This window comes from Betta splendens, chromosome 10 (assembly GCF_900634795.4).
Source record: "Betta splendens chromosome 10, fBetSpl5.4, whole genome shotgun sequence".
NCBI classification, from domain to species: Eukaryota; Metazoa; Chordata; class Actinopteri; order Anabantiformes; family Osphronemidae; genus Betta; species Betta splendens.
This window is the reverse complement of record NC_040890.2, coordinates 8952470-8962122: the sequence shown is the minus strand read 5'-3', so window position 1 is coordinate 8962122 and position 9653 is coordinate 8952470.

Here is a 9653-nt window from a genome sequence, read left to right as displayed (position 1 = left end):
CACGCACACACACACAGACACACACACACACACACGCACACACACACAGACACACACGCACACACACACAGACACACACACACACACACACACACACGCACACACACACACACACACACACCCACTGGTTCTAGTTGTTTCTAGCTAGACACCACCTTTTAGCACAGTTGCTGTTACAAACAGTGGCACAAGGCGGAAAGTTCCTCCGTTCTTTTCTCTCATAAAGAGCAACTAATGAGTCGCATTGCAAATGACAGCTCAAGTCTTTTATACAAAAGCGTAATTAACCTTTATAACGAGAAGAAGTAAGAAATTGCACAGGTCAGAAACACTAAAAATATCTCTCGATACAATCTTTCTCAAGTCTTATGCAATAAAGTGGATGCAGCTAATTAATGATGATGACTGTTTTCCAGCTATGCTAATTCAAATGTTCTGCTCGCTGCTTCACATAAGGCTTTGAAGCGCTGACCCCCCACTGAGCGCGTTTTAATCTTATCAATCCCATTTGCTGTTTGAAATGAACAGATCGATGCGGCTGCCCCTCGTTGAGAGATAGCGTATCTCAGCATGTTGAAGCGCGCCCTTATCTGTGCTAAAAACCTGCGGGTTAGCATGTTAGCATGTGCCGCGCGCCTACGCAGGTGTGGACGTATGAGGCGCACGCGTCCTGCAGCGGCGGGCGAATTATCTGAACAAACGCACCGTCTACAGCTGGGATCAGATTTCAGCACATACTGCATCACAGTTGCTCCTGGACCGAGCGGCTCCTCACAAACAGCAAAGCAGCTCGCCGCCTCGTGGCCGATGCCGCCGTCGTGGCGCGTTAGCGATGTAAAATGGCCGCTCACACTGATCTAAACAAGTGCAGAAGTCAAACACGTGAACCCACACGGAACCAAACGCACACTGTAGAATTTCTAGAAGGTTTTTTTTTTCCAGAATCACATTATCATTTGACCCAATTGGAGTGTTTTTCTGACCTACTTATTGGGCTGCTCCTCCAGGGCCTGGCCTTTTGCACTTGTTAAGTGTGTACAATGGCATACTTCTTTGATGTGCAAGTATCGATTGTACTGATACAAGACTCTGGGCTGACCTATAGCGCATTGATTCAAGAAAGCTGTCTGCAATGTGCCTCCTCTCCCAGCTGATGAAAACGGATCCGGCGATAACCTCGCACAGCAAAATTAACGCTCAGAGGTGCACATGCAAAATAATCTGTGGCGTCGCGAAACATCAAATGTAAAGGTTTAGACTCTTGACGGAGCCTCATCTGGTATTTTTAGCGCGTCAGCGCCGCTGCTCGTCTGCTTCTCCCCAATCGGAGAGCTGCCATTTCCATTTCTGACAGGGTTTGCCGTGATGTGCTGGGTTTAAACCTGTCTGCTCATCCAAAGGTCATTAGGTCGTGTCACGTCAGCGGTAACGGAGCTGACAGGCTTCAGCAGCCGACACATATGTTCTCGCAGCCTGAGGGACTGGGAGCGATTCCACGCCGCCTGCGACCGCACGAAAGCAGCGCACCTGCAGCTCGGAGGTTCGACGATACCGGAGAACAGCTGGGTGAAGTTTAATTGTTCGTGTATATGGGAAAAGGACAGTGTGTGTGTGTGTTGGGGGGGGTCAGGTCATAAATCAGCTACTGCTGCTACTGCCAGAAAGCTAAAAGTTTTAACCTGTGATTAATTAGAGAAAAGCACATAAGGAACTACTATATAATTTAAACACAACTTATCCGGAAAATAAAATCATTTTTTAGTATTATGTTTCAAATAATAATTAAAAAAATTAAACACACTGCCTGAACTTTCAAGTATATGAAGCACAGTGGGGAGTGGGCATTCAGGGTTCAAATTAGAGCCTGATGAGAGATTATAATGATGCTGCTCCATGGTTCAGTCCACATCCAGAGGGGCCAAATATCCAATTAAAACAGTCTATCACACCCTGTGTGTGTGTCTCTCTCTCTCGCTCACAAATCTGTGGCTCAGTGAGGTAATTACTAAAAACTCTGCATGTAAATTCAATTCGAGATAATACCGCTGGAGGGACAGCTCACAACAGCCCCCGAACGTCACCCAGTCATTTTACAGCATGAAATTCATCGCACTGTGAGTGTAAAGTCACAAACACCACCTTTACAAGAGTGTTCAACCACAGCTGCGCCAAGGTTTTGGTTCCATCAGCTCAACTCATACTGAGATCATAATTATAGCTCGATGCTAATTGCTATTAGCTAAAGTTCTATATGTATCTCACAGCAGGTAGAAGGACGCTGAGCTGAGCTGATCGGTGGCCAAACACAGTGTAAGAGCGAAAGCTGTACTTTATACCTTGACCTTTAACAGCTTGCTCTCTCTCCTCCGTCAGCATCACAGATCAGCTGCACAGCTGCGTACGAGCCCCGGATCCAGTCCAAATGACAGCAGTCTCTCTAATGTCCCCGAAGCCGCAGCCTTTTCATCTGGGCGCTAAGATAATGTCGCGCCTGTGTCAGAGGAGCAGCACTGGGCACTTCCTTTCATCAGGATGCGGCAGCTTTTACGCTACGCGCTGCAGCCGGTCGGGGACGGAGCCGCTCTGCTCTGTTGTTATCGTGTGCAGGTAGGACACAGTCAGGTCACAAACCTGGTGTCATTTTTATGGATTTGAAAATGAGTAATTGTTTTCGACTCTTCTTAATGAGCCAATCAGGTTATTAGGTTTCTCCTTAATTATTTTACTCCTTAAGTTAACATCTGTTTAACTGAATTACCTGAAATAGTCACTCTCATCATTGAGGTTGGGTGATTTTAACCCATTCTCTACACGCCATAATTATGCTTGATGTTGTTTTGTTTGATGATTAGTTCGCGGGACTGCAGCAAAAAAATTCGAAAATTATTTTATTTTTTTTGCTTTAATGATACACAGAGCCTTCAAGTTTGGATGAAACTATCTCCAGCCAGGCGCACTTCTAATGTGGAGGAAAAGCCTCAGAAGAAGAAGAAGAAGAAGAAGCAGAAGAAGAAGGCCAGTGGGATGGAAACTTAAAGACGCTTCTTTTTTTTCCCAATCTGAAAATGGCACAAAACCACCTGCTGAAAGTCAATTAACATAACCCTGACGTACACCGACACAACACACAGATACAAACAGCTAAATTTAAATGTAGGGAACCTGCAGGCATTCAGATAAAGCCGGCGTCAGAAGCCTCCCAATTTACCTGCAAATAGAAAAAGGCTTGGATAAAGACATGCATGTGAGACTTTTTGACTCTCTGTGAGGGAGTCGCTGGCGTTTATTGAAAATAACTTTTAATCTGGGAACATGTACTGACCAGTACAGTTCCTGCAAAACTTTCTGGATACGTTCAACGAAGAGCTGAAAAAGACAGCTCGGAAAAATCAGCTCGACACATTTCACTCTGAATAAGATATTTTAATTACCTGATAATCAAGCCCTTGTTTTTCCATCGGGAGCGCTTCGAGCGATCCTCCAGATAAAACCTTTAATGGCTGCCATCAGCGGGCTCTCGCGGAGCTCTGACGGTTCAAATGGCCGGCTGGACAGCGGAATGGGCTCCCATTCAGGCCCTGATTGCAGCCGCGCGGCCCTCGCTGCGGCTTCATTGTGTGCAGCCACTGTCACAACACCAGAGTGCCTGTAATAGAGGCCGCCGCGTCCTTGGGAGGTCAGCCCGCGTCCAGTGGAAATGGGTTTCAGCACAGCCCTCATTCAAATGTGGACGCACAAACTGGCGTTTGGCGACAATTTCTTGTTTCTTTTTCTTTCTGATTTTGAGGATTTCAGCTCGACAGACTAAAAAACCTGCAAGTCTGGTCAACCTGGCCTTCAAAGAGGTTTTTTGCCTCTAGGACTCGCCGGATGATCTAACCACACTGGCTAATTGATTCATAGCATGTAGGAGGGAGAGAAAATAGCTCTACTCACACGTCAAGTAAAATTAGCCTTCAGTGGAACTGACCAAACGTACTTAGGGCCTCTGTGTCCGCGTGTTTATTCCGTTTATGTTGTCAGAATGGAGATTTGGGATTTGGAGACCTCTGAGCTCTCTTATCGCAGAAGCAAAACATGTAACGCTCCAAGGAATTTAAGACTGTCAAATGCTATACGTTTACAGTTTAGGAGAAAAGCCCACAGTACAGTCTGTCTGCGCCGTGACGCTAATCTCCTCTGTCTGGACTTCTGTTCTTGTAAAAAAAAAACTCCCAAACTTTTCGGTCGGTAAAAGAGCCTTTTACTTAAACAAGGCGCATTCTTGAAAGGTCACCGAATCATAGGAGCGCGGCCTCGCGGGGCTGCGTTTTGTTACAATATGCACTCTGACAAGTGTTGCCGTCCCATGAGTAACACTTCATGGCATGATAAAGTAAGTAAGCAGATTTGCCGTGTGCCTGACTGTCCTGTCCAGCCGAGTGTGTGAAAAGCCTGTATGTGACATGTGCTCCCTGCTGGGGCCGAGACGGAGGAGGACGCGCATTCGCCACGAGTTCCTGTTCACGCACGATCAGCGTCAGGAGCGGAGCCGCTGCTTGGGCCTCCCTTCGTCCCCGTCGGACGCTGGAAACCGTTGCTGATTGTTCGTTTTAAGAAAGGAGGAGATTCGGGCTCTGCTCGTCGCCCTGAACCTGCAGACTGGCTGAACTTGTTAAATCTGTAATGATGCTGTGGTGTGAAAATCCTTGAAACTCCTCTTCTGGTGATTTTCGCATCAGCTGAACTGAAGGCGAGGGCTTCTCTCAGCTCCAGCTCCAATAAAACACTGAAACATGCAGCGTGGTTCCTCTCATGCTCATGATTTACTTTTTTACTTGTTTATTGATACTAGTCTAGTTTATACTTATACTGGCTAGGATTCAATGAGAAAAAAGGAGCAAGAAAAGGAGTCCAGTGCTGGTTCTGGTGATTTCAGATTTAATAATACACACTGTTGAGAACTCACCACTTCAATGGTTCTTTATTTATTGGGTCAAATCATCTTCAGCAGCCTATTGAACTGTTATCTGCAAATAATAAGATGCAACAAATGGCTAAAGGTGTTTCTTTCAAACCAAACCTGAGAATAATTCAATGACCGCCCAGATGTGGTATGAGTATTTTATTAGTAATAGTAAAGATAAATCATTTATGTGGCTGCAACACATTTTTTACGTGCTGTCTGCAATTTTTCTTTGCAAGTCCTGCAAAGCGCCAATCAGACCAATCAACCGCTAATAATTAGTCAAGGTCGGGGTGATAACGAAGCGATCGTGCAGAGGCTGATTTAGTCGGCGCCTTCATCCTGATGAGCGAGCGCTGCGAAAAGCCACCGAGCATGAAGCCATAAAATGAAGAGTGTGAGTCGCTTTTCGCACCTTCTCTGCAGTGAACCCGAGCCCGGAGCCTGGAAGCACAAAGGCAGCACATATAGACACTTCAAATGTGGAGACTTTCATCATATTTACCCCCATCTGACCAAACCTGAAGGGTCACGCTGATGTTATCCAGGCCGGGGTTTGCTGTGTGGAAGAGGGAGGCGACTAAAGTGGTGGAAGAACAACAGCAGCAGCAACAGAGCAAGAGGAAGAAGTGACCTGAACTTTAACAGGATGGAGCCAATTCCCTGAGGAGTAAACATTCAGTAAAAGCTGAGCAGCCCATATCTGTGGAGTAAATGGGCAGTAGAGTGAACCATGTTCTTCCCTAACAGGGCCAAGGTACACTGCCAGGGGATCTGAACTTGTAATTCCCTTTCACTGTTGCTTGACTTATCAGAGAGTGTACCAGCAACTTTTGGCCAGAAAAAGAAAAAAGAAACACTCCCACATCGCTGGTGTGGACGTCCATGATTGAGCTTCCAAACCTTACTGCAACACTATGATGAAATGATTAAAACCAGACCATCTCGCGTTAAAGGAAATTACCTCCCGCAATCAGGCTCGGCGCTATTAGCTCAGAGGACGAGTAAGCGGCTGCGAGGCAAAGTCCGGCCCACTGAAGCTCACTTCACTGTTGCAGCTGGAGGCTGTTTACTGTTAAGTCACACACTTGTATTTATTACCAGCGTCACAGTATTCGCAGTGTACGCCGCCTGATACCCTGCAAATAAAGGCTTTATTCAAGCGGCCTACTTCAGCCTGCACGCAGACACATACGCTACCTGTTGTTGTTGCTTATCGGAGCCTCGTCTCAGTTACCGCCTGGTGTTAATTCTTTCAAAGCGCGGGAATATAAAGCCATACACCCCCCGATAATTGCAATCCTCTCAGGGAGGCTGAGAGCAGTCACCTGTGAATGGATGAAGAAATAATGGCGCGGCTAAGAGCTGCTTGGGGGAATCAGACGCGTTTATTTATTTATTTATTTATTCATTTCTTTGTGAAGTGCTGTGTCTTGAAAGCTGGAAACGATTCGGGGACGTTTCTTGTTTGACACTGTGGCAACGAGGTGACGCAGGTAAAATGCTGTTGTTTTAGAACAACGCGTGTGCTCCCGGGGGTTAAATGCAGCCGGTGGAGGCAGCGGGGGCCGCGTGTCACGATGAAAACCGACGCGGGGGTGTCTCCTCAGCAGCCCCCCCCCCCCTCCTCCCCCCTACGTGACATCCTGACAGCACCAATCCCACCTTATCTGCCCCACCCCCCCCCGCTTCCGACACCTTCCCCTTCCATCACCCGCTTTCCGAACCCCGCTGTGATAAGCACGCCGAATTAAAATGATTTCTTTTTAATTACTTTCCCTATTAAGTGCAATCCGCAAGCGCATGCATTATATATGTATTTTTCACTCCACTCTCTATGAGCATTACACCGTAGTGGGTAAACCTTGCCTGAGGGCAAAATACACAAATGCAGTTAAATTAATTTCAGTGGGGGGAAAAACGCATTTTCTCACAGTAGACAGTTTTGGAGGAGGAAAAAAAACAATTCTGTCGTCTATATTTGGAAGTGAAGTTCATTATTCTGGAAATAATAAGTGGAAAAACACTCTTTGCTATAATTAGGGGGAAGCGTGTTCTGTACCAGTGCTTACAAGTGTCCTGCCGTAACCCAGTGGAGAACAGCTCCGCCGTGGTTGTTCGTATGGAATTATCTGCCCGTCGCGTTTCATATTTCACTTTATGGGAAATTAGCATGCAGGTCGTTTCCTCCGCGGCCTCTGAGCGATGATCAGACTGAGGCAGGCGCCGCGGTGACCTGCGCCGCGCGGGTTAGCGTGTCGGCCGCACACCGTGCGCTGAATCCCTGATACCGCGTTACATGTCCTTTACATCTTTGAGGCGCGGATCGATAGCGTGTGGAGGACGGACGGACGGACGGACGGACGGGAGGTAAACGCAGCGGAGGCCAATTACAGCCGCCGGCCTCGCGTCCTCTCAGGGGTCGGGGAGATCACCTTCCGCGCACCTGCCACTCCAGGCCCATGCAGCCGCGCCGGAGCCCAGCTTCACATCAGAGGCGCTACTTGAACTCAAAACTGGAAAAAAAAAAAAACCTCCAGAGGACAGTCGATCCACACATGGGAACCTTGATGACCCACGAGGCATAACATGAATTTAGCCCGGCCTCGCTGTCACGCTCTGTTTAGGGAGCTAAGACACAAAGGGGGTGTGATGTGTATGGATTTTCTTTTAACAGTAATAGGACTGTCAGGGGGGCCGTACAGCTTGTTTGAGGATTTGGAGCCACAGACAGCGGTAATTGAAACTGACAGCAGGTTGAGCACAGCGACTCTGTGGATAGCAACAATCATAACCTCCATAATCATCACAGCGGCACACGCGCATTAAGGTTTTAGGTAAACAAGGGGCCGTCTTCTTCGTGCGCCGCGTCCGGAGGCACGCGAGGCGCCTGAAAGCCCCGCGCCCCGGGGTGACGCCGCCTCTCATCTGCGAAGCCTCTAACGGAGGTTTTTTGTTGAGCAGCGGGGTAAAAATTCAGTTTACGCCAACAACTGTTTGCTCTAATTGAAGCCAGTTGTTTTGCAAGTCAATGAGGGGCGAACAATAAAAATAGCTGCCGTCTAAAGGCACTGACACGTGTCAAGGAAGCGCCGCAAAGTGCGCTTTATGACAGATTTTAAAAGGAAGCGCACTCGTTTTGATTTGCCGTTCGTGGGGTTTTTATTAGCTCCGTCGGCCATTAGCGAGGACGGAGCTCCGCTCGCCGCCTCCAGCCGCCGTCGGGTGGAGGCGGAGTCACGGACAGGTCCTGACGCACGGCGCAGACGGACACGCGCGGCCCATTAGAAACCAGCGAGGGGCCTCATTGCCACGCGTCGAAATTTTGAACACCTCGTCGAGAAAACCCAACGTGTTCTGCCTCACTGTCAGATATTCACCTTTGCTATTTTTACTTTTATTGGCTGAGACAAATCCCCAACATTGGAATTATTAGCTTCAGCGTCACTGTGAGACATTTCAAAATCTCGATTCGAAAAGGGATCTTTTCAGAACGGGTGGATTTTAAATAGAGCTTCACATGTTTTGATAAAATTGTGTGGTCTTAACTGCAGTAATAAATTAGTCTTTTTGCTGTTCTGTCCTTCTGTCTACCCCGCCTCTCTTCCTACTGACCTCAGGTCTGCTGTTCTTTTTCACTAGTCTTCTAGTTTCTCCTTCGCTCCCAAATGAAATTCTAATCAAATATTATTACTATGAAACATCCGGTAATCTGCTTAACAGATGGGTGTAAAAATCACAAAATAATCATTTTAGAGTCACATATCTAAAACGTTCAGACCCCATATCTGATGATGAAGGACAAATGAAGAGACTATGTCTAGATACAACTTTTGTTTATGTTAAATGAATCCTATGCTGAATAATACTGTATAAAAAACACAACCTTGATCAGATATGAAGCATGAGACCTAAAGCTCGCTGGTGAAGTTAGTGCACCTGTTTGTTCATGTGAATTATATTAGAACCATAAATTATCCACTTTCATCTAACAAGCATTTCATCTGGAAATGATCACAGCCAGGAACAAATGTCCTGTGACTAACTTTCTGACCGCCATTAGTCCTGCGGTGTTTCCTTCCAGATCTCAGCCCATTCATCTGAAGGATAATTCATCCACTTCATGTGAATTGTGTCTTTTTCGAGCATGGACTTTAATCTTGAACTCATTTTGCAGGGTTTCAATAAGGTTCGGATCTGGGCTTCCAGGGGGGCACTGCAGAACCTTAATCACTAATAATGATGCCCTTCACAAAGCTTTGGGCCAATGTGTATGAAACTCAGGTCCTACAGTAGGTTTTTCATGAGATCGGAACAAGGTTACTTTTGTCTGGAGAAGCAGACCACCCCCCATAATGCTCCCACCACCACGATGTGCCTCAAATAAATGTTTGCATATACACTACACTCATAAGGAGAAAACAATCTTTTTCTATATTTTGCTTATTTTCCCACATTCGTGAAGTTGAAGTGAGTCAGAATAAACATCTGTCCTCTTCATTTTCAATAAGTGCAAGCTGTCAGGCGTGTAATCACACAATCATGTGCTGTCAGTCACTTTCCATTACAGCCAATGCCGCTCGCTTTTATCGTGATGTGTCTCATTGAAGGTTTGATTCTCATTTCCTTATGTAAGCAAACACAAAACCCTCCCGACTTCTGTCTTTGGTATCAGCAGATGTTAAACTTCTTGTGGCACCGAAAACTA